Genomic DNA, 21,450 nt, shown 5'->3' on the forward strand with positions numbered 1-21,450 from the left:
CTTCAGGAGTAAATCCCAAGGAAAACTCTGGAGCTAATGTCCCTAAGGCAGTTCTACATTGAATTCAACATTGATTCACAACTCCGGTGATGCCAAACTATATCGGTCTCCGCCATTGTTTGTTTTCATCGGCTGCTTGGAGAGTGGGAGCCTGCTGCATAGGCAACAGCTCCTTCGCCATATTGTACTGCCCTGGCTTACATATCATGTAAACAGCTAGGATGCAAGATCCAGGGTCTCACCAAGCAACAGAAAGCCTCAAAACAATCAGCAAAAATCAGTATTTTTAAATTTGCAGCAAATAATACATCTTCCTGTAAAACCCAAAGAGAATGCTCAAGAAGGAATATTTTGGAACCTAGGACCAGAACATGCTATCAGTTGAAAGTGGCCTTTGGTTAGTATTAACCCATGTAGATAGTATCTTCTTTGGATTCTCTAGTACTGCATCATTACCTGAAGCCATCCCATTTGTACACTGTAAGGATCTGCATTGTGGCTGGGATTTGCGGAGTACAGTGCAACCATTGGCACCCACACAAAGCAGCTGAAACAATTTTGTCAGCCAATAAACCTATCTCCTGTGGCTTTGCACCTATCAAACTCCAATAAGGTAGATGATGCTTCTGAATATCCCTGACTTCGGGAATATTTGAAAAACAATCAAGAACTTTTCTGATGCCAGACTGGCCACTTTTTGGACCATTCCCCAGCACATGTTTCAGTCAGATTTTATCCAAAACCACAAAGCGTTATCAGTGAATTTGTAAGGAGCATGAGAAAAGAGGTCCAGGTGAGTCTGGAAGGAGCACAGGAACCAAAGTCACAATATGTTTAAATGGAACATGGGAAAAGGGGCCAAGGTGAGGTTAGAGGGAGCACAGGAACTGGAGTCACAAAATACTTAAAGGGAGCAGGGGAAATGGGGCTAGTAAGTTTCACTGGTCCAGCTGAGTTCATGAAAGCATCAGAACTGAAGCCCAGAAGAGTTTCAAGGAAGCATGGAAACCTTCTGTGGTGAGTTTCAAAGTGATACTGGAAACATTATTTGTTGAGCCAGAGGTTTAATTACTGACAAGTCAGATTGGGTTTTATTGTAGTTTTGCTGCAATAATTTTGAAAAATATCTAGACTTTAAAATTAATTCAGTTAAGAGTGAACCCTGGAAAGCAATGAAGAAACACTTCAAAATAAATCCAATCACAAGTAAATTCAAATTATAAACAAACACTTTGTACACTTCTATAAAGTAACCTCTCATCCCACTTCCTTGGCACAATGAGGGATGAATGATTACTTGATAGAGGAGAACAAGAAGATAAGGTGCATAAGTCAAGTGCACAGCCAGAGACATCTTCCCAGGGTGCAATAGGCTAATATAAAGGGGCACTATTTTAAGGTCATCAGAGGAAAGTATAAGTGGCATGTCAGAAGTAAGTTTTTTTTTACATACAGTGTGTTAGATGGGTGGACAGCCCTGCTAGGGATAGTAATACAGGGTAATATATAGTAATATAGGGTAGATACATTAGGGACATTTAACAGAATTTTAGATAGGTGCATAGATAATAGAAAAATGGAGAGCTATGTAGGAGAAAGGGTTAAATTGATCGCAGAGTAGGTTAACAGGTCAGCACAGCATCATGGGCCACAGTGCTTGTACTGTGCAGTAGTGTTCACAGTTCATTATGTCACCTAACCTTTTTAGAAACTTTTAACGAATATAAAGTTGCAATGACCCCACAGAATTTCTTACATTTTCCTCCAACTGTGCAGCTTGAGTAAAGAAGACAGGGAGCGAACCAAAGGAAAAAGGAAAGAAGAATAAACACTAATTTAGTCACATCCTCACCATGGCAACACTGTGCTTTGACTCATCCTCAATATGGCATGAGCAGACTTGTCAGGGCTCAGATTCATGGCAATGAGTCGAAGCTGTTCAAGTCATTCTCACACTCATACGCCCACCATGTGTTTGCTATTGCGGCTTGAATAAAATTTCATGCTGGCTTACTTCTAAGATAAAATGTAGGTAGATGGGTTAAGAAATGCTTAAAAAGTTAGAAGACCAAGTGATATCCAGAGTTTGTTGACCATTTTACACATTAAACTCTTCCTGTGATTCTGCTAAACCAAGTGATAACAACAAGGATCCAGTACTCTGATAGGTCCACTTTAGCATAACGTACAAGTTAATAAAGGACTCCTGTCATTTGTAGCAATGGTTGAATTGAAATGAATCAGCCCAAAAATTATTGCTGGTTATCTCTACATGTTCCTCAACCAGATTTACCTGTGTTACTTGGTCAAGCTGTTGCAGAGCTTGTGAGATGCCTGATCATCTGCACTCAGATGGTGTAGAGTCAAGCCTCGACCATGGAATACCATGATAGTCTTTGGTAGAAGGCAAGGCCAGGGCAAAAGCTTTGTCTCTTATTAAAGTCTATGAGTTTTTTTAAACCTTGTCTGATATTCAGAGAGTTACCAATTTTGCTGAAAATTCAGACTGCATAGAATCAGTAATGCAAATCCCAGCAAGGCAGAGCACTGCTACTAAACCCTATGGTGTCCAGTCATGGCCGGAACTAATAGATGCTCTGGCATCTATCACTCAGTAAGGCCTCAATTTATCATACATTTGCATTTGTCTGGTACGTACAGGAAAAAACATTGAATCACTCGTCTTACCCAGCATAATTTGTCTTACTGTTCTAAAAAATCATAGTAATAGTGTGTACAGGATAAACATAAAAGCAGAGGCAAGTAGCAGACTTTGCATTGCTGGTTGCAATTTGAAGTGAATTTTATTTTCTTCTCCGTGTAAGATCAGTATAAGAAACTGAGGTGAACTGCTTGTGGAATTTAGTGTGAAAAGTCATATTTTGGTTGTTTAATCATATATTGTACACTGGGGTACTAAACAGAAAACCCATGCCAAAACTGATAAACTGAATTGATTTGAAAGATTGTGAAAATATTGCTGGAATTAAATACAGCTAATGTTGGATAGTATTGATTCTTGTGAAGCGCACAAATCACCAAATCATACAATTGAAGTATTTTCTGTAAAATGACAGTATAAGAATCCTTATACTCTTCTCTACAATTGGTGCAATAATGAATCAGACAATTCTTCTGATAATTGCCTAACATTTCAACTGGTCAATCAGTATGCAAATATAATATTAAGTAATCATTCAATCTATGGATGATGGAGAAATATTTCAAGCACATACAGTTAATTAATTTGCATCTTTACATATGCACGCTGCACAGTTTTTCCCCTTGTTGACTCATGGACAATTTGTCTTTTATAAAAAGGTGCATTGATGTGTTTATTAACTAGTTCCCCATGGGAACCAATTCAGCAACTTGCAAATCAACAGATATGAAATAGCCATTTGGAAAACAATTTGATAGATTGGATAATATCTGCTTTCATTGTCTAGAGCATAGCCACCTGTGTGATTGAATGCTTTCCACTTGCCTTGTTTGCCGATGCTATGAAAACCTCAACATTGTTCAGAAAGAGCTGCCTCGCAGTGCGACACGTCATGTGTAGGTATAATCTTGCACTTGGCCACCACTGGCATACATAGCTTGAAGGATGTACTGATGCAGGTCAATTTTGCAAATCCGTGATGTCTAGCAGGACAAAAGCAGGTGTGTGGGATCACCATCATTTCTGTGTTTCCTGAAGTCACACACAACTAAGACTTGGACACACACAGTCATTTCTTATCCTCACTTGTAAAACTTTTTACAATTCCCGATCAAGTGATACTATATAAGTATCTCCAGCAGCTGAAGAGAATGGAAAATACCACCTTATCCAGAATTGCACTCAGGCAAAAACAGATGAGTAAGCATTCTGCTTTGTCAACACAAGCCACATGCAGAGAATGAATTAAAATATTAGTTTTTTTACAAGCTGAGACAATAAGGATTCAGTCCCACCCCCATCCACATTCAGTCCCTGGCTGGCCACATGTAGTACAACTGAAACATCAGTAACTCTTTTCCTCTGACACACACTGCTCAGTGTGCTGAGTTCCTCCAGCAGATTCTTCATTGTTCTAGATTCAATCATCTGCACTCTCTTGCACCTTCAGACATGAGTAGTGTGGGATCCCAGAGGCAGGTTCCCCAGCATAAGCTGGTAGATGCCATGTGCAGTCCAATGGAACACAAAGCTGGAAATGTTCAGCTTGTCCAAGACTGCACCACCTTAACCCATCATTCCACAACTAATGAACTTACTTTCAAGCACTCTACTACTCATGTTCTCAGTATTATTTATTTATTTTTTATTATTCTGTTTATCTTTTGGTATTTGTGCAATTTGTCATCTATCGCATGTTGGTTGGTTGTTGGTGTGCAGTTTTTCATCAATTCTATTGTGCTTCTTTGTATCTACTGTAAATGCCTGCAAGAAAATAAACCTGAGGGTAGTATATGGCAACATATATGCACTTAGGAACTAAATCTACTTCGAACTTTGAACCTTGATAGCTAAAAGCCAGAAGGCCCCTTCAGAACCAGTGGTTTAATACCAATCTCAAGAGAAATAATCCAGAGGAAGGATAAATCAGCCCTTACCTTGAACTTTGATAATTGCACTCGAAGTTTCACAATGAAGCAAAGGATTGATGCAAGCAATGTGGAACATAAACTAAACCAACTGCTCACGCGTCCTCATGTGTCATAGTCTATGCTCTGCAAGGCCTCAAAAAACATTCTATCAATGCTTAGCAAAGGTAGTTGTTTTCATAATAGGAGTCATTTCAAGACCTCAAGCACATTTTGTATTCTCCACAGTAAAGTTTTAATTATTTAGTTGTCTTTGCAGTGCAAGGTTACATCTATTTTTCCAGAATGCTTTTTGAAATCTTCCATAGAACCTGAACTTCACATTACAACCTTGTATAAAGAGCAACTGATGGTAAATAGTGATAGGAAAATTAATTTCGATCTAAAGCTCAACAAGAATGCCATAGTTTACCTTCCCTGAGGTGATAAGGTAAAATGTATGATATGCACTTAACAGTTTGTTCAAATAAACTCTTAAATAATGCAATAAACCTGTCATTCACCTGTGATTTGTATGAGAGTTTTATTTTCCTATTTTTAAGTAAATTGCAATAATCTGGTAGGCATATAAAACAGCTACAACATTAAAAATACATTTTGTTCCCCATGCTGGAATCACATTTGTGCTTGGAGCACGTGAGATTAATTTTATTTATTTATCATAATACAGATTAAGATCTTCTAGCCAATTGAATACATGCCAGCAGAGCAACTCCCATCAGTCCCATTTCCTCTCTCCTTATTCCCCTGTATGTTATTCACTCTAATATACTGAACAACACTTTAACGCTTCCTGCCAATAACCAGCTCCAGGTCAAATGAACTTAAGTCACAACTTTGGGATATTGGAATGTCTGGAGCGCATTGCAAACATCCACAATATAATGAGAAGAATGGGCAAGTTCTGTACAAACATCACATGACTTTTTGACACATCATGCAATTTTTTGAAGAGGTTACGAGGAAAATTGACGAGGGTAAAACAGTGGATGTTGTCTATATGGACTTCAGTAAGGCCTTTGACAAGGTTCCGCATGGAAGGTTAGTTAGGAAGGTTCAATCATTAGGTATTAATATTGAAGTAGTATAGTGGATTCAACAGTGGCTGGATGGGAGATGCCAGAGAGTAGTGGTGGATAACTATTTGTCAGGTTGGAGGCCGGTGACTAGTGGTGTGCCTCAGGGATCTGTACTGGGTCCAATGTTGTTTGTCATATACATTAATTATCTGGATAATGCGGTGGTAAATTGGATTAGTAAGTATGCAGATGATACTAAGGTAGGTGGCGTTATGGATAATGAAGGTGGTTTTCAAAGCTTGCAGAGAGATTTAGGCCAGTTAGAAGAGTGGGCTGAACGATGGCAGAAGGAGTTTAATGCTGATAAGTGTGAGGGGCTACATTTTGGTAGGAATAATCCAAATAGGACATACATGGTAAATGGTAGAGCATTGAAGAATGCAGTAGAACAGAGTGATCTATGAATAATGGTGCATAGTTCCCTGAAGATGGAATCTCATGTGGATAGGGTGGTGAAGAAAGCTTTTGGTATGTCGGCCTTTATAAATCAGAGCATTGAGTGTAGGAGTTGGGATGTAATGTTAAAATTGTACAAGGCATTGGTAAGGCCAAATTTGGAGTATTGTGTACAGTTCTGGTCACCGAATTATAGGAAAGATGTCAACAGTATAGAGAGAGAGTACAGAGGAGATTTACTAGAATGTTACCTGGGTTTCAGCAGCTAAGTTACAGGGAAAGGTTGAACAAGTTAGGTCTGTATTCTTTGGAACGTAAAAGGTTGAGGGGGGATTTGATAGAGGTATTTAAAATTATGAGGGGGATAGATAGAGTTGATGTGGATAGGCTTTTTCCATTGACAGTAGGGGAGATTCAAACAAGAAGACATGAGTTGAGAGTTAGGGGGAAAAAGTTTTAAGGGTAACACAAGGGGGAATTTCTTTACTCAGAGTGGTAGCTGTGTGGAACGAGCTTCCAGTAGAAGTGGTAGAGGCAGGTTTGATATTGTCATTTAAAGTAAAATTGGATAGGTATGGACAGAAAAGGAATGGAGCATTATGGGCTGAGTGCAGGTCAGTGGGACTAGGTGAGAGTAAGCGTTTGGCACGGACCAGAAGGGCCAAGATGGCCTGTTTCTGTGCTGTGATTGTTACATGGTTATATGGAGGTCAGGGATAAAACAAAAGGTAACTTGAGCTTTGAAGCACAAGTAAACTGCACCACTGTGTCACATTAGAAGAAATGTAGTAACATTCAGTGCCAATTGAAAGCTGAATATTATTCAATTTGACAAAACAAAACAAGTAACTTTCTCACTAAACTTGAATGTTTCTCCATACAAGTCTCATTAATTATCAATAAGTTGGCTGACATAGTCAACATAGTCCCCTCCAACATTTACACACTTAGTCCAGCTGTCATGGAGCATACAGATCCCTTCTTTGTAGAAGTCGGCATCTTGGACCTCCAGAAAGTGGTCCACAGCAGAGGTGATTGATAAGTTTGTGTCCTAAGGTAGAAGGAGATTAGTTATACAGCTCTCATTGTATGCACGTGCAGGTCAACTCTTTCAGTGATTATGCAGAAAGTTTGAAGTTAATAACTCTTGTGGTATTTCTGTTTCAGATAATTCAAAATTGCAAGTAAGCACTGTCTGAGAAAATGGACAACATCAGCCATTGTGCAGTCATTCGCTACCTCAGTCACAAGGGCTTAACACCCAAGGAGGTCCACGAGGACATGCTGGCAACACTAGGGGAGGGTGAAAAATAAATGTGCTAGGTTTTCTAAAATTCACTCCTTCTACCTTAGGCCACAAACTTATCAATCACCCCTCATATGGTACTGTGCAAAAATTCTTAGGCTCCCTAGCTACATTAATGTGCCTAAGACTTTTGCACAGTTCTGTACATTGAGATGCATCATTTGTGTTTACTACCAACATACTTGGGCCAGTGCTGGAGGCATCTCACTGCACATTCTGGAACGGCGCAACATAACGTACGCACAGAACGTAAGTGACAAGACAACAACAGCAAAAATAGCCCGTTCTTCCCTCTCAGCCACCCGCTCACCCACCCAGCCTTCCAAACACAGGACAGGCCATCTTTAAGCCTTCAGCTGACTCAGACTTACAGATGCTGGGCCTTTGACTTCTCCGGAGGATACATGGAGAGCAAGGGCGCAAGGGAAGAAAATGTGTAACTAAGATGGTGTACATTTTTGACTGTATTGAATTTAATCTTTTAATTATTGAGAAGTGATTTAAGTGTTTTTTTTTTACTTTTTACATTTATTTTATTGAATGTTTTTCAATACCTTCAAAATTTTGGGTATTCAAAAGCATTCAACCTCCTTGACTGCTTAGACAGCTGGTGTATGCAGTGACAAGGATTCACTGTATGTCAGTGTTTAAAACCGTATTATCAGCAGGGCCTCTTGTGAGGTATGATGACATTTATATTATGGAAGGTCCTGCACCCAAGCTCTAGTTCTTTGTGTTTTTGCTCACTAGGAATCTACACCCTACCTAATTTCAGTACCAGAGATTTTTGGAAATAGTCAAGGCAAGTCAAGTTTATTGTTACTTAACTGTATGCATGTATACTGTCAAATGAGACAATGTTTCTCTGAACCAGGGTGTAAAGCACAGTACTGTATATAATACGCACATATCACCCAATAACTTAGGATCAAATCTGCAAATAAATTACACATAAATGAACAAAGTGCATAAATTAAATATTGTAAGGTACAGGACAGATTAACCAATGAAACTTCAAACATGATGCAACAGGGAATTCAGAAGCCTAACCACAGCACATATTTCTCTGTATCTTCCACCATCTCCAAAAAGATCCTACCATCCTACGCATCTCCCTCTCCACTTTCTGCTTTCCAAAGGAATCGCTCCCTCTGCGATTCCCTTGTCTATTCTTCCCTCCTCACTGATCTCCCTTCTAGCACTTATCCTTGCAAGCGGAACAACTTCTACACCTGCCCAATAATCAACTCTGCAATTAACCAATTTGAAACTGCTCAAATTAACTGATCAGTCTGTATATCTAATCTCTCTATTAGGATACATTTATAAGATCCAATACCAATCTGGACTTTACTGATCAGCACAAAGGGGTAGGAGGCAGAATGTTAAGACAGAAATGCTGGTTGTATTTGGTTACAAAACGATTTGCATCTGGACGATATATCATTCTTGGAAAAATGTCACATAAATTAATAGCTGTCTCACAAACCTTTCAGTTCTTTAGAGCGCTAAATACAGTTCCATTTTCTATTTTATGGTATATATGCAAGTTTCCCAGCGATGTTACCCATAGAATGGAGCTTACAAAGAACAAAATGTATTTATTCCAATACAGTGATTCAGGCAAAATACAACTATATAGAGCTCTTAACATGAAATATTCTGCAATACTTTAGCTCTACATAGTTCATGTTATTACAAAATTACATTGAAAATATACAGTCAATTACCATTTGATCAGAGTTGAAAAATTAGCATTCAGTTTCCAGGCAAGTATTGTACCTCGTGGAAAAAGGATTGCTCGTGGGGTGACAATGTGCTGTCATCTGTTTGGAAACAACAGTAAATACAGCATAATAAATACACTAGTGAAAAATTACATAGATAGCTCTGTTTTGTGACTGATAACAATATTAAAACTGTTTGCAAAGTTTACAAATCTGGCAATGAAGTAAGCATTGCACAGATTTAGCAAAGAGGACTGGATGAAGAATGTGATATGGAGGTCAGGGATTACTATAATTACTATAATAGTGGGGAGTCTAAATGCCACTAAAAAGACTTATGCCCAGTGGGTCCAACAATCCTACCCACAAAATTGGAAAGATTAAATTAACTGGGGTTGTCCTCCTTGGACAAACCAGAGAAGGTTAAGGAGTGATTTGATTTTTTTTTCAAATGAGGATCTAAGTATGATACCCACTTTTTAAAATCTTATTGAATGTTTCTATGAACTAGACTCAAAATCTTAAACCATATGCATCCAAATTGAAATCAGAATAGTTCACAGCTTCCCCTACACGTACATGAGTGGGACATAAATATAACCTACAATTCGGTTTGAAATTATTGGTTTTCTCAGTTTCAAGAATGTCAGTGTATATAAGCCTTTGTAGATCATACGTCTGTGATTGCCAGGATATGGTCTGAACAGATGGAGAAAGAAAATACATAATTATAATTTATTCTTGTTAAAAACAATTTAATTGAGTGAGATGCCACATTTGTACTTAAGAATGCTTATCAAAAATATCTCTGCTTTTTATGAACTGTCACTTAGGAAAACTGGAAGAAATTTTCTGTAGCTAATCCACTGCATACTATAAGTGCTAAAAAAACCCCAAAGAAAGTAGAAAGTTTTACAGGAAATGCAATAAGCTACATAGAATGGTGGATATCATGAAGCAAACAGGATTGGGAATAATAGGTATTTAGCTGGTTACAATTGCCTAGAAAATGGATTGTTTAATGCCTGTTCTCATTACATATCTCAATATGTAAAAGAAAATGGTAAAAAAAGCTACAGTAAACAAAGTTTTTTTTTAGAAATTGTCTTAATATTAAGTCTCAACGATCTTAGCATGCCTATTCAGAAGACAAGATGCTGTTCCTGAAGCCAATCCTGGACATCAATGGACCAGTAAAGGAGGCTGTAATACAGGAGTTCCCAACCTGGGGTTCACAGAATAGTAATGGTTCTAATATTGTTCAGGATCTTACATCATCATGCTTATATTACAAACTGGAAAGCATTCCCACTGCTGTTGACACTTCATTCAAATTTCCATTACCTTGTAAGTTTTATTTTGAATGTTCAAAATCTTATGAGGAATAGAATTTTCTTCCGTTACTGTGAACTAGGCAATCATTGAAAGAACATCTGAACTCCTTAAGGACAGCAGTGGGGATTGAATCCCAATCTTCCACCTGGCACTGCAAAGCATTATGTTAACCATTATTCTACAATGCACCCACAAACATTGAAACATTCAGTGAAATGTGATGTTTGTCTCAATGACAACACAGTCGAGGAACATACTGGGGGCAGGCTGCAAGTGTCGCAATGCTCCAGCTCCAACACAGCATACCCTCAATCTACGAACCCTTCGAATGTGGTAGGAGATCAGAACTCCTAAAGGAAACCCATGCAGTACGAGGGGAGAATGCTTAAACTTCCTTGGGTAATCTGGTTTCTGTAAGACATACGTGTTAGGGTTAGTAAGTTGGGGGCATGCTATTTTGGTTCCGGAAGTGTAGTGACACTTCTAGGCTGGCTCACAGCACACTTTGGTCTGTGTTGGTCACGGATGCAAACAACTTATTTCATTGTATGTTTCAAAATGCATGTGACAAATAAAGCTAATCTATCTAAATAGTCCATGCTATTATTTGTACACAAAATATGCAGCAACTTCCAAATGCTCCTCGGTAAATCATTTTACTCCACTATCAGTTTAGCAACAACACATTGTGAGCAGACATTTCAATAAAGTGTGTTGAATAACTGAATCTGTAGCATTTACACAGTAGGTATAAGCAAAATTCACTGCAGAAAATTAAGTTGTCTTTGTGTTAAGTCTCCTTTTAACAACAAGATATCTTTATTTGGAAGCAACCACAAAATCCAATTAACTCAGATTTTAATTATTAAAAGTTTTAAAGAGGTAATGTTTTTTTAAATGTTTATGTTTAACATAATACTATTATTTAGACCATAAGACCATCAGCCCATAAAATATAGGAGAAGAATTAAGCCATTTTGGCCATTGAGCCTGCTCCACCATTTCATCATGGCTGTTACAATTTTCTTCTCAGCCTCAATCTCCTGTACGCCTTTATACGCTGACCATTCAAAAATCTATCTATTGATCTTCATTTGCTGATTGAACTTTTAATTGACATTCCCTAATCCAATCTTCCTTCCCAGTTCTGTTTTTCATTTCACAGTCCTTCGATTGTCATTAGACGGCCATAAGTAATAAGTAATGGGCCAGTATGCTTTTAGGAGATACTAAATTTTACCAACTCCTCCAACTCCAGTGTGGAATCTGAATTAATCCCAACCTAAAATAATGAGGACTTCTGTGCAGCATTGTGGGTTTATGCAGTTATATGCAATAAAATGGGCTCGACACATAAGGCAACCCTTGTGCACAAGCAGCAAAAAAAATGTATTGTCAGATAGTTGAACAAGCCAAACATCAGGATTTACTTTTTGAGTATAAGATTGATACATGTATTAAGTTTATATTGGTTGAGCTATTGCATACAGTTCTGGGGTTACCCCAAGGGAAAATACATGAGGATATCAAAGAAGATGCAGAAAAAATATTAGAAGAAAACTACAGAAAGTGAGAGAGGGAAAAAAATTCTAAGGAAAAACATTATAGATGTTTTTAATACTATGAAACATTTTGATAGAACACCTTTTCATCAATGGATTACAAAAGAACTAGAAGCCCTCATTGTAAGCAATAAATGTAACTGAAAATTCAAAAGAAACATAATTGCCCAAACTTGTGCAGCACTCATTATAACCACTAGAAGTAGTCATGTTAAATAAGATATCTGGAACTTAGAGATGTTTGGACAAGCAAATGAAGCAGAGGGGAGTAGAGGCTTATATCAATAGATGCTGTGTCATTCCAAATGTTGAAATGGCGATTCTGGTTGACAAACAATGTTGCATTTGTGACTGACTTCATGGCAACAGAGGCAAAGAAAGTGAGAGGCAACTTGATAGAGGTGTCGTAAATGATAAGAGGCATAGACCGAGTGGATAAGCAGAGACCTTTTTCCCAGGAAGTAAATGGCTAATATGAGGAGGAAAAACACTAAGGAGATTGGAGGGAGGTATAGGGGGTTGTCAGAGCTAGATTTTTTTTTACAGAGTGTGGTGGGTACATGGATTGTGCTGCCAGGGATGGTGGTAGAGGCAGATACATTAGGGACCTTTAAGAAATTCTTACATAGGCATAAGGATAATAAAAAAGGAGGGCAATATAGGAGGGAAGGGTTAGATTGATCTTAGAATAGGTTAATAGGTTGGCCGACATTGTAGGCCAAAGATCAATAATGTACTGTGCTGTAATATTCTACATTCTCAAGCTTATGATCAGCTGCCAATATAAATGGTATTTGCTTTTTAGGCAATATAAATAATTAACGGATAGTTGACAGATGAACAAAAATCAAACTCAAATCTGGATGCAGCAGGCAGTTTAAATGCACAAGATCCATGCAGACCATTTTCACCAGGCAAGAGTGCACTTCTGAAGCCAGAGTGAAGGAATAGACAGCATCTGGCCCAGATGGGGACCTGGCCGACTACTGAAGACCTGTACTGATCAACTGGCTGGAATGTTCACTGATGCCTTTAATCTCTTGCTTCAGCAGTCTGAGGTACCCACCTGCTTCAAACAGATTTCAATTATAATAGTGTCCAAGAAGAACGTGGTAACCTTTCTTAATGACTATCACCCAGTAGCACTTACATCCACTGTGATGAAGTGCTTGGAGAGGTTGGTGATGAAACATATCATCTCCTGCCTGAGAAGCAACTTGTATTCACTCCAGTTTGTCTACCATTAGAATAGTCAAAAGCAGATGAAATTTCATTGTCTCTTCATTCACTCTGGAACATTTGGACATTGAAGATGGAGACAACAGGATGTTCTTCATTGTATACAGCTCTGCATTTAATACTATCATGCCCTCAAAACTAATCAATAAGCTCCAAGACCTAGGCTTCGATACCTCCTTCTGAACTAGATCCTTGATTTCCTTACTTCCAGTTCAGATGGGCAACAGTAGTTCATCCACAATCTCCATCAGCACAGGTACACAGCAAGCTGTATGCTTAGCCTTATGACTATGAAACTAAGGGCAGCTCCAAAGCTATATTTAAATTTGCTAATGACAGCACTGTCCTTGGCTGAATCAAAGGTGGTGATGAATCAGCATATAGGAGGGAGACTGAAAATCTAGCTGAGTGGTGCCACAACAACAAACTCTTGGCCAATGTCAGCAAGACCAAGGAGCAGATTATTGACTTCAGGAGGAGGAAACTGCAGGTCCAGGAGCCAGTCCTGATTGGGGGATCAGTGGAGAGGGTCAGCTACTTTTAATACCTCATGCGCTCATTTTAGAGGACCTCTACTGGACCCATCACATAAGTGCAATTAGAAAGAAAGCATTGCAGCACCTCTACTTCCTTAGGAGTTTGCGAAGGTCTGGCATAACATCTAAAAATTTGTCAAACTTCTATAAATGTACGGTGGAGAGTATATTGACTGGTTGCATCACAGTCTGGTATGGAAACGACATGCTCTTGCATGGGAATACAGCCCAGTCCATCATGGGTAAAGTCCTCCCCACCACTAAGCACATCTATAAGGTGCACTATTGCAGGAAAGCAGATTTCATCATTAAGGATCCCCGCCATTTAGGCCAAATTCACTTCTTGTCCTCGTTATCAGGAAGGAGGTACAGGAGCCTCAGTATCCAAACCATAAGGTTATTACCCCTCCCCCTCAACCATCAGGCTCTTCAACCAGAGGGGATAACTTTACTCATCCCAACAACAAACTGTTCCTGCTGCCTATGAAATCACTGTTAAGTACTATTTATCTCATGTTCTCCATGTTTATTGCTTATTTATTTATTATTAATATTCTGCTTTTTGCATATATACAGTTCATTGTCTTTTGCATATTGGTTGCTTGTCAATCTTGTGTGCAGTTTTCATTGATTCTATGGTGGTATTTTTGTATTTACTGCAAATGCCCACAAAAAAATGAATCTCGAGGTTGTAGTGACATATATGTACTTTGAAAACAAAATTTACTTTGATCTTTGAACTTGTAGATTAGTTAAAATAGACAGGACAGAGCTATTAGAAACAATAACTGATGCACGTTTGGATTTTGAAGTAAGTGTGAGAAGGAACTGAAGGTACTGCTTATAGACCACCGAGCAACACACACAAAATGTTGGTGGAACGCAGCAGGCCAGGCAGCATCTATAGGGAGAAGCCAAGACCCTTCGTCAGTACTAACTGAAAGGAAAGATAGTAAGAGGTTTGAAAGTAGGAAGGGGAGTGGAGGATCCAAAATGATAGGAGAAGACAGGAGGGGGTGGGGTGAAGCTAAGAGCTGTAAAGGTGATAGGCAAAAGGGATATAGAGCTGAAGAAGGAAAAGGATCATGGGACGGGAGGTCTGGGGAGAAAGAAAGGGGGAGGGGAGCACCAGAGGGAAATGGAGAACAGGCAGAGTGATGGGCAGAGAGAGAAAAAAAAAGGAGGGGGAAAAAACTAAATATATCAAGGATGGGGTAAGAAGGGGAGGAGGGGCATTAACGGAAGTTTGTGAAGTCAATGTTCATGCCATCAGGTTGGAGGCTACCCAGCCGGTATATAAGGTGTTGTTCCTCCAACCTGAGTGTGGCTTCATCTTAACAGTAGAGGAGGCCATGGATAGACATATCAGAATGGGAATGGGATGTGGAATTAAAATGTGTGGCCACTGGGAGATCCTGCTTTCTCTGGTGGACAGAGTGTAGGTGTTCAGCGGATCAATTAATCAATTAAGTCAAGCCTGCACAAATTTAATCAGGGCAATCTGTGTAAAACTCTGCCAGGGTTGGTTCCCAGACTGACTGCAAAATGAGGAGTGTTGTGAATGGGGTTAGCAGTCCCATCCCATCAAAACCGAAAGCCACAGAAACACCAACAGAAACTCTGAAGATTTCATCCGTTAGAGAGGAAGGATCTTTGCCTAGACGACGTATAAAGTCGTGTGGTGGAAGTTGCAAGTCTGTGGAAACTGCAGGGCCAATCCACTTTCTACTGGCGCAGGACAGAGCACTCTGGCTAGCTGTTGTCAGCAGCCTATGTCCCATTTGGGGTGATGGGCTTATCACAGAACACAAACATGTGTAAGTAATTTGATAGAACCTGCTGATGAAGTAATGGAGAAAAAGATATAGAGCTATTGAAAGTAATACAGTTGACATGTTGTGCATTGACTTCCAGGAAGCTTTTGTTCAGTTGTCACAAAGAAAAGTTGAACCACATTGTATGAATAGGACATTGCTCAGATGATTATGAAGTTGGCTGGATAACAGACAACAGAGGGAGGTTTTGATAATTTTTTTTTCTTAGACAGGAGTAAGTTGGAAAAAATGGTATTCCTCAGGGAATGGCGTTAAAGACTTTAGGGTTTTTTCCTAACCTATATCAATTACCCAGATTTAAGAGATGCAAACCACAATTTCCAAATTTGCAGAGAACACTAAGTTTGCATGAAGAAGAGACTGACAAATCAAATCAGGGCCAAAAACAATCTGACAGAATGGGCAGCCACATGGCAGATAAACTCTAATATGGCGAAATCCAAGGCAATGGAAATAATGCAGAGAACAGGCCATATAATCACTTGTGCTTCAGGGTCCTGGATTGTTAATACCCAACCAGTATCCAATTGGTCTGTTATAGGATCTCTAGACACATTTTTTATTTAATTAATTACTTTACAGCATATAAACATATAAAAGTAGTTTAATAATTATATTTTTAAGAAAGCTCAGTTAGTTCCCAAAAAATGCAACTCACCTGATTCTCTCTCTTGTGTAGGTGAATGGAGTTATTCCTTTGCCTCATCTCACCTGGAACAGGTGTTATTATTATTATTATTATTATTATTATAACCATTGGGAAACGTTCTCTCAAACCCCTTTTTCATGAGCAGTCTTATAATCATCCACACCGAAAAGAGCAAACAATTTCAGAACTTACATATTTTAAAGGGAATCCCAAATTTTGGTGCCGTTTACGTAGATTACAGAAGTGTAACATCTATATTTGAAAGATCTATATGAGTCAACCCATGCAGTACTGTCTCTTTATTCCTAGACACGATTATATTCTTTGCTCCACTGTTCACGTTATTCATACTTCAGAGTTATCGTAAATACTTATGGATATTTAGGATGAGGAAGACTGCAACTAAACCCTGAATGTTCAGCATCCTCAGCATACAGTATTAATAATTAATCAATGTTCCACAGATGCAATTAAAGCTTTATTATCATTTTACTAGCTACCTTAACCTTTATTATTACAGGATGAATCAATCGGTTTCCAATTAAAAATAAAGGTAAAGTAACAATGACAGAAGACAAAGTAGAACTACAGCTTTGGTATTGTGGCAATATGATAAATGATTATTAGAGTTTTGTTTGAAAACCTTAAACAGAAGCTTAAGGATATTTTAAGACTTATAAGTATTCCATCAGTCCCAATGAAGGGTTTCAGCCTGAAACATTGACTGTTCATTCTTTTCCATAGATGCTGCCTGGCCTCCAGCACTTTATGTGTGTTACTTTGATTTCTAGCATCTGCAGATTTTTGCTTGTTTTGAGGTACTCCATACGAATGATTTATTCTTTCTAATTCACACCATTTCTTCAAAACATGTGTACACATTAACACATCTAAACATAATTGAACGGTTCTATGAAAAATTGGATCTATGCTCAGGTTAAGTTGAGGGATGAAGCGCTTATTCTGAAGTTTATGTGTCCATTTCCCTATGAGGTCCTGACTATTGAGAACTGGACAGTGTATTATTTCCTGCTAAGATTTTTCCAAACCCAGATCAACTTTGCTCATCATATTCCATGCATTCGACGACAACGCAAATGACAAGTACTAGTTATTCTTTGAGAAATTAGGTCAAAGGTGAATTTTGTGTTCCTTTTGTTTTTAATTCAGAACAAAACAAGGAGTACATTATGTTGAAAGCAGAGGAACATTGCTTTTATATTTAAAAAATCACCCCTCCTCCCTTTTTCATAACACCCTGGAATCTAAATGTATAAAAGTCTCTTTGCAAATTATGCTGAGCACAGATCAAAACAACACAAACATCTTCAGGTGCCGGTCAACCTGTGCTGCTGCACCTGAGGTGATTGCATTTATCACTCAGGGGTGGGGAGACATAGAATGTTATCCCTCTCTCCTGTCTTGATTACAACAACTCCCTGTCATCTATCACAATCCTGAACTCCCAACTCCCTTAGCTTTTCTCTTCATCACCATCACAGCCTTTAGTTGCCATGGAGAAAGCTCTTTAACAGCACTGACTCGTTCCCCATGTGTCACTGCTCGATGACATGGCAGCTGTCTGCTTCATCACAACATCGCACATTAATGCTACTTGAGATGAGAAAACCATGGAAATTACACTTTAAAGCAAGAATGCCCCAATTTTGCAGTTTTCCTGGTGACGTCTGGTCGAACTAAATGTAGTGCCTATTTAGTGCACCATAAAGGATGAAGTGCAATTTCTAGACAGTAATGTCCAAATATTCACAGTTTATTTTGTTTTCTGCACTTCCTTTGTGATATTCTACAACAATGATAGGCTCTCTAACTTGGGTGTGACTAAGGTACCGGGGACCGTGGCAGACTTGAAAATTGACAATTCATCTTTAGTCATCACACTTAACCAGGTTTCAAATTCAAGATTCAGTGGAGAAACTGATTATATAGTAACAGATCGCTGTAAAACAAATACAATAATCTTCTGAGGAAATTCCTAGGACTTGCTTCAGATCTAAAGATCAAGAGGAAAATAGTGAATCATATTACATACACATAGGAAGCAATCACTTTGTTTAGTAAGCTTCTTTTTAATAAAATATTGAGGGTTAGTTGGAATCACTACCTCCACAAACTGTCACAGTATTCATGAGGTAAGAGTTCCTAATGTGGAAAGTCAGCACAAATTTCTTGTTGATTAATATTTTAAGTATGGATTTTCATCATATCTGCCTTCCTCTTATTCTTTAGAATTTGGCATCATCATACCAGTGAATATTCTTCGAAGCATTTAATTAGACTAATATGCCATGGATCTGATTAACAAGGCACGAGACTATATAAGCCTCCTATTTTTCTATCAGGTCTTTAGAGAATGCAGTTTGTATTACTTTTGAATTAATTACAAAACAAAGGTGTTAAAACTGATAAAATAATGTAGGAAATCATAAATAAAAACAGAACTACTGTAATGAACTCTTTCCACAGGTGTTGCCAGATCTGCTGAGTTGATTGTGATTGATTATGTTCATCAGCCTAACACCCTAACACAATCCTAGTCACAGAGCCATTACTGACAATGTGCCAGACTCTTCCATCATAATCTCTACATACAACTTGTCCCAACAGCCCGGATCAAACTGGTGGTAACACAATGGAATATAAGTAGGACAAGCAGCTCTTGGAGTATTTTCTCTACACCCAGCTGAGTCTCCAGGCCAAGCACGGCCCATTTTTCCATGTGAGCAACACTTGGCTGGATGAAACACTGAAAGCAACATGGGTATAGAGGAATTCAACGTCCATCACCGAGCATGACCTATCTGAGATGTTTGAAACACAAAGATGATACCTCAGAAAATATAGAGAGAAAACTGAATGGTCCTTGTGAGGCAGTTTATAGATGAATCAATTGATATGGTCTTTCCCTTGAAATTGAAGAAAGCCATTTTAAATTTTAGTTAGCAGATTTCAGTAGCAACGTTTAGCCCTATTAAAAATAGTGAAGTTGAGGTTTCAATTAGACTTAATAATTTTAAACAGGATACTGCTACCAGCCCACAGAGCATAATTTTAACTGCTGAAAAGAAGGACATTGGTGTTTTAGCACAGTTCTATTGCTCTTGGTTAAGTTCAGTAAGGTAACTGACTGAACCAGCTGAGCCCAAAATGAACGGGAGATAAATGCACTTAATCTCATCCTCACAGAAGTATCTAGTAAAGTCGTCTCTCTATAGGAAATGACCAGCTCTGTCCCTGTGGAGACAAAGTTCTGTCTTTGGCCCAAAGGCACGTTGCACTTTGTAGTCAGCCAATTCAGTCACTGATATAATACAGACTAAAACGGACTGGCGGGTAAGCAGAGAGGCTCTGTTGTTGAAATGTGAAATCAACTCCTCAGAAAGAAGTTACATTAGATTAGAAGATATAGAATATTGCAGAGTAGAGTTAAGAAACTGCAATGGTAAAAAAAATCTGATGCGAGTTATATAGTGCCTTGGAAAAAGTATTCTGTATCCCCTCAAGTATTTTCACATTTTCTTGACTCATTTTCTAAATTTAAAATACATTGAAGTTGGATTTTTGGAACTAATCTATAAAAAATTGTGCATCATGTCAGATCAAAGAAAAATTTCAAAGGCTATCAACAATTTACTAAAAATTAAACACCAAAGTTATGAGGCTGAAGAAAAATACTTATTCGCTTTGTAATTACTACACTAATTTCATAAGGGGCAATAATATATGTCACCATACCAAATCACCCAATCTGTTGATGTAGTAAGTTGGAGGATCATCTACTTTCAATGCACTCATAAGAATAAATATCACTCTATAAGGTCCAACAGTATGGTAGATTTTCAACAGACCAAATCAAATAAAGACAAAAGAGCATTCAAGACAAGTCAGGGAAATTATAATAGAGAAACACAAATCTGAGGAAGGGTACAAGACCACTTCAAAGGCACTGAACATACGTCAGAACTCAGTATGGTCCATTCTGAAAAAGATGGAAAATATGAATCCACACCCACAAGGCCTAGGTCAGGGTGCTCTAAACTTAGTCACTGGAGAAGAATGGCACTTGTAAGAGAGGCTGCTGTGATGCTAACAGTCACTCTGAGTGAGTAGTAGAAGTCAGTAGCTGCAACTGGAGATGAAGTTCATGGCTCCACGATCTCTAAGGCCTTACACAAAGATGGTATTTATGGAAGAGTGATAAGAAAGAAGCCCTGGCTAAAAATAAGCATATTCTTGCTCATAAAGACTTTGCAAAGCATCACTTACATGATACTACAAAGATGTGGCAGAAGGTCTTGTGGTCGGACAAGACTTAAGTGGTACTTACTGGCCTTAACACTAATAAAGCACATCATCCAGGTAATATCATCCCTACACTAAAGTATGGTGGAGGTAGCATCATGCTATTCATGCTTTTCAGCAGCAAGCACTGTAAATCTGGTCAGGATTGATGAGAAGATTAATGCTGCTAAATACAGAGAGATGCTGCATAAAAACCTGTTAGCCTCTCCCAGGAAGCCTAAACTGGGGTGGAAATTCATCTTTCAGCAGGACAACAGCCCAAAGCACACTGCCAGGACAACCATGGAGTGGCTTCAAATGAAGAAAATTGATGTAGTTCAGTGGGCCAGTCAGAGTCCTAACCTTAGCCCAATCAAATGTTTCTGGCAAAACCTCAAGACTGCTCTCCACTACTGCTCCTTAACTGAACTGGTTTTGCGTGAGCAATTTTGTAAGGAGGAATGGGCAAATCCTGCTCCATTACATTGTGCAAAGCAAATAGGATCTTATCTGACAAGATTACTGTCTGTAATAGCTACAAGAGGTGGGTCAACTAAGTACTCAGCAAAGATGGTTACATATTTTTGAACTGCTGACATTACAGGTTTTGAATATTTAGTTTTTCATGCTTTATGATCTTCTGTGTTTTGGGCTCTACTGTGAAAATGGGAACCTGTGATTCACAAATAAAAACTCTCAGTTAAACTGATAAAAATCCCCTTTTGTAATACTCATCTATGTTAAGAAAGAGATGGGGGCTGAATACTCTTTCAAGGCACGATACGCAAGCTTTGGAACGGTATCCACAATGTGGGGCATAAAACAATAGAAGACGATAATGGCATATAAAAAGGGCAATGTTATGATAATCAAGGGGGGTAGCGGGATTTCAAC

At 38.6% G+C, this 21,450-nt stretch overlaps 1 protein-coding gene across 1 annotated transcript in view; it reads right to left on the reverse strand.

The window, feature by feature from the left end:
- The window catches only part of lrrc4ca (leucine rich repeat containing 4C, genome duplicate a), a 1,033,148-nt gene that overhangs the window by 693,871 nt on the left and 317,827 nt on the right, over positions 1–21,450 (reverse strand). Inside the window, exon 7 of the mRNA XM_059975961.1 lies at positions 16,264–16,316. The gene's annotated coding sequence lies outside the window, so the exon portion shown is untranslated. The remainder of the gene's footprint in view (positions 1–16,263; positions 16,317–21,450) is intronic.

This window comes from Hypanus sabinus, chromosome 7 (genome assembly GCF_030144855.1).
Source record: "Hypanus sabinus isolate sHypSab1 chromosome 7, sHypSab1.hap1, whole genome shotgun sequence".
Taxonomy (NCBI): domain Eukaryota; kingdom Metazoa; phylum Chordata; class Chondrichthyes; order Myliobatiformes; family Dasyatidae; genus Hypanus; species Hypanus sabinus.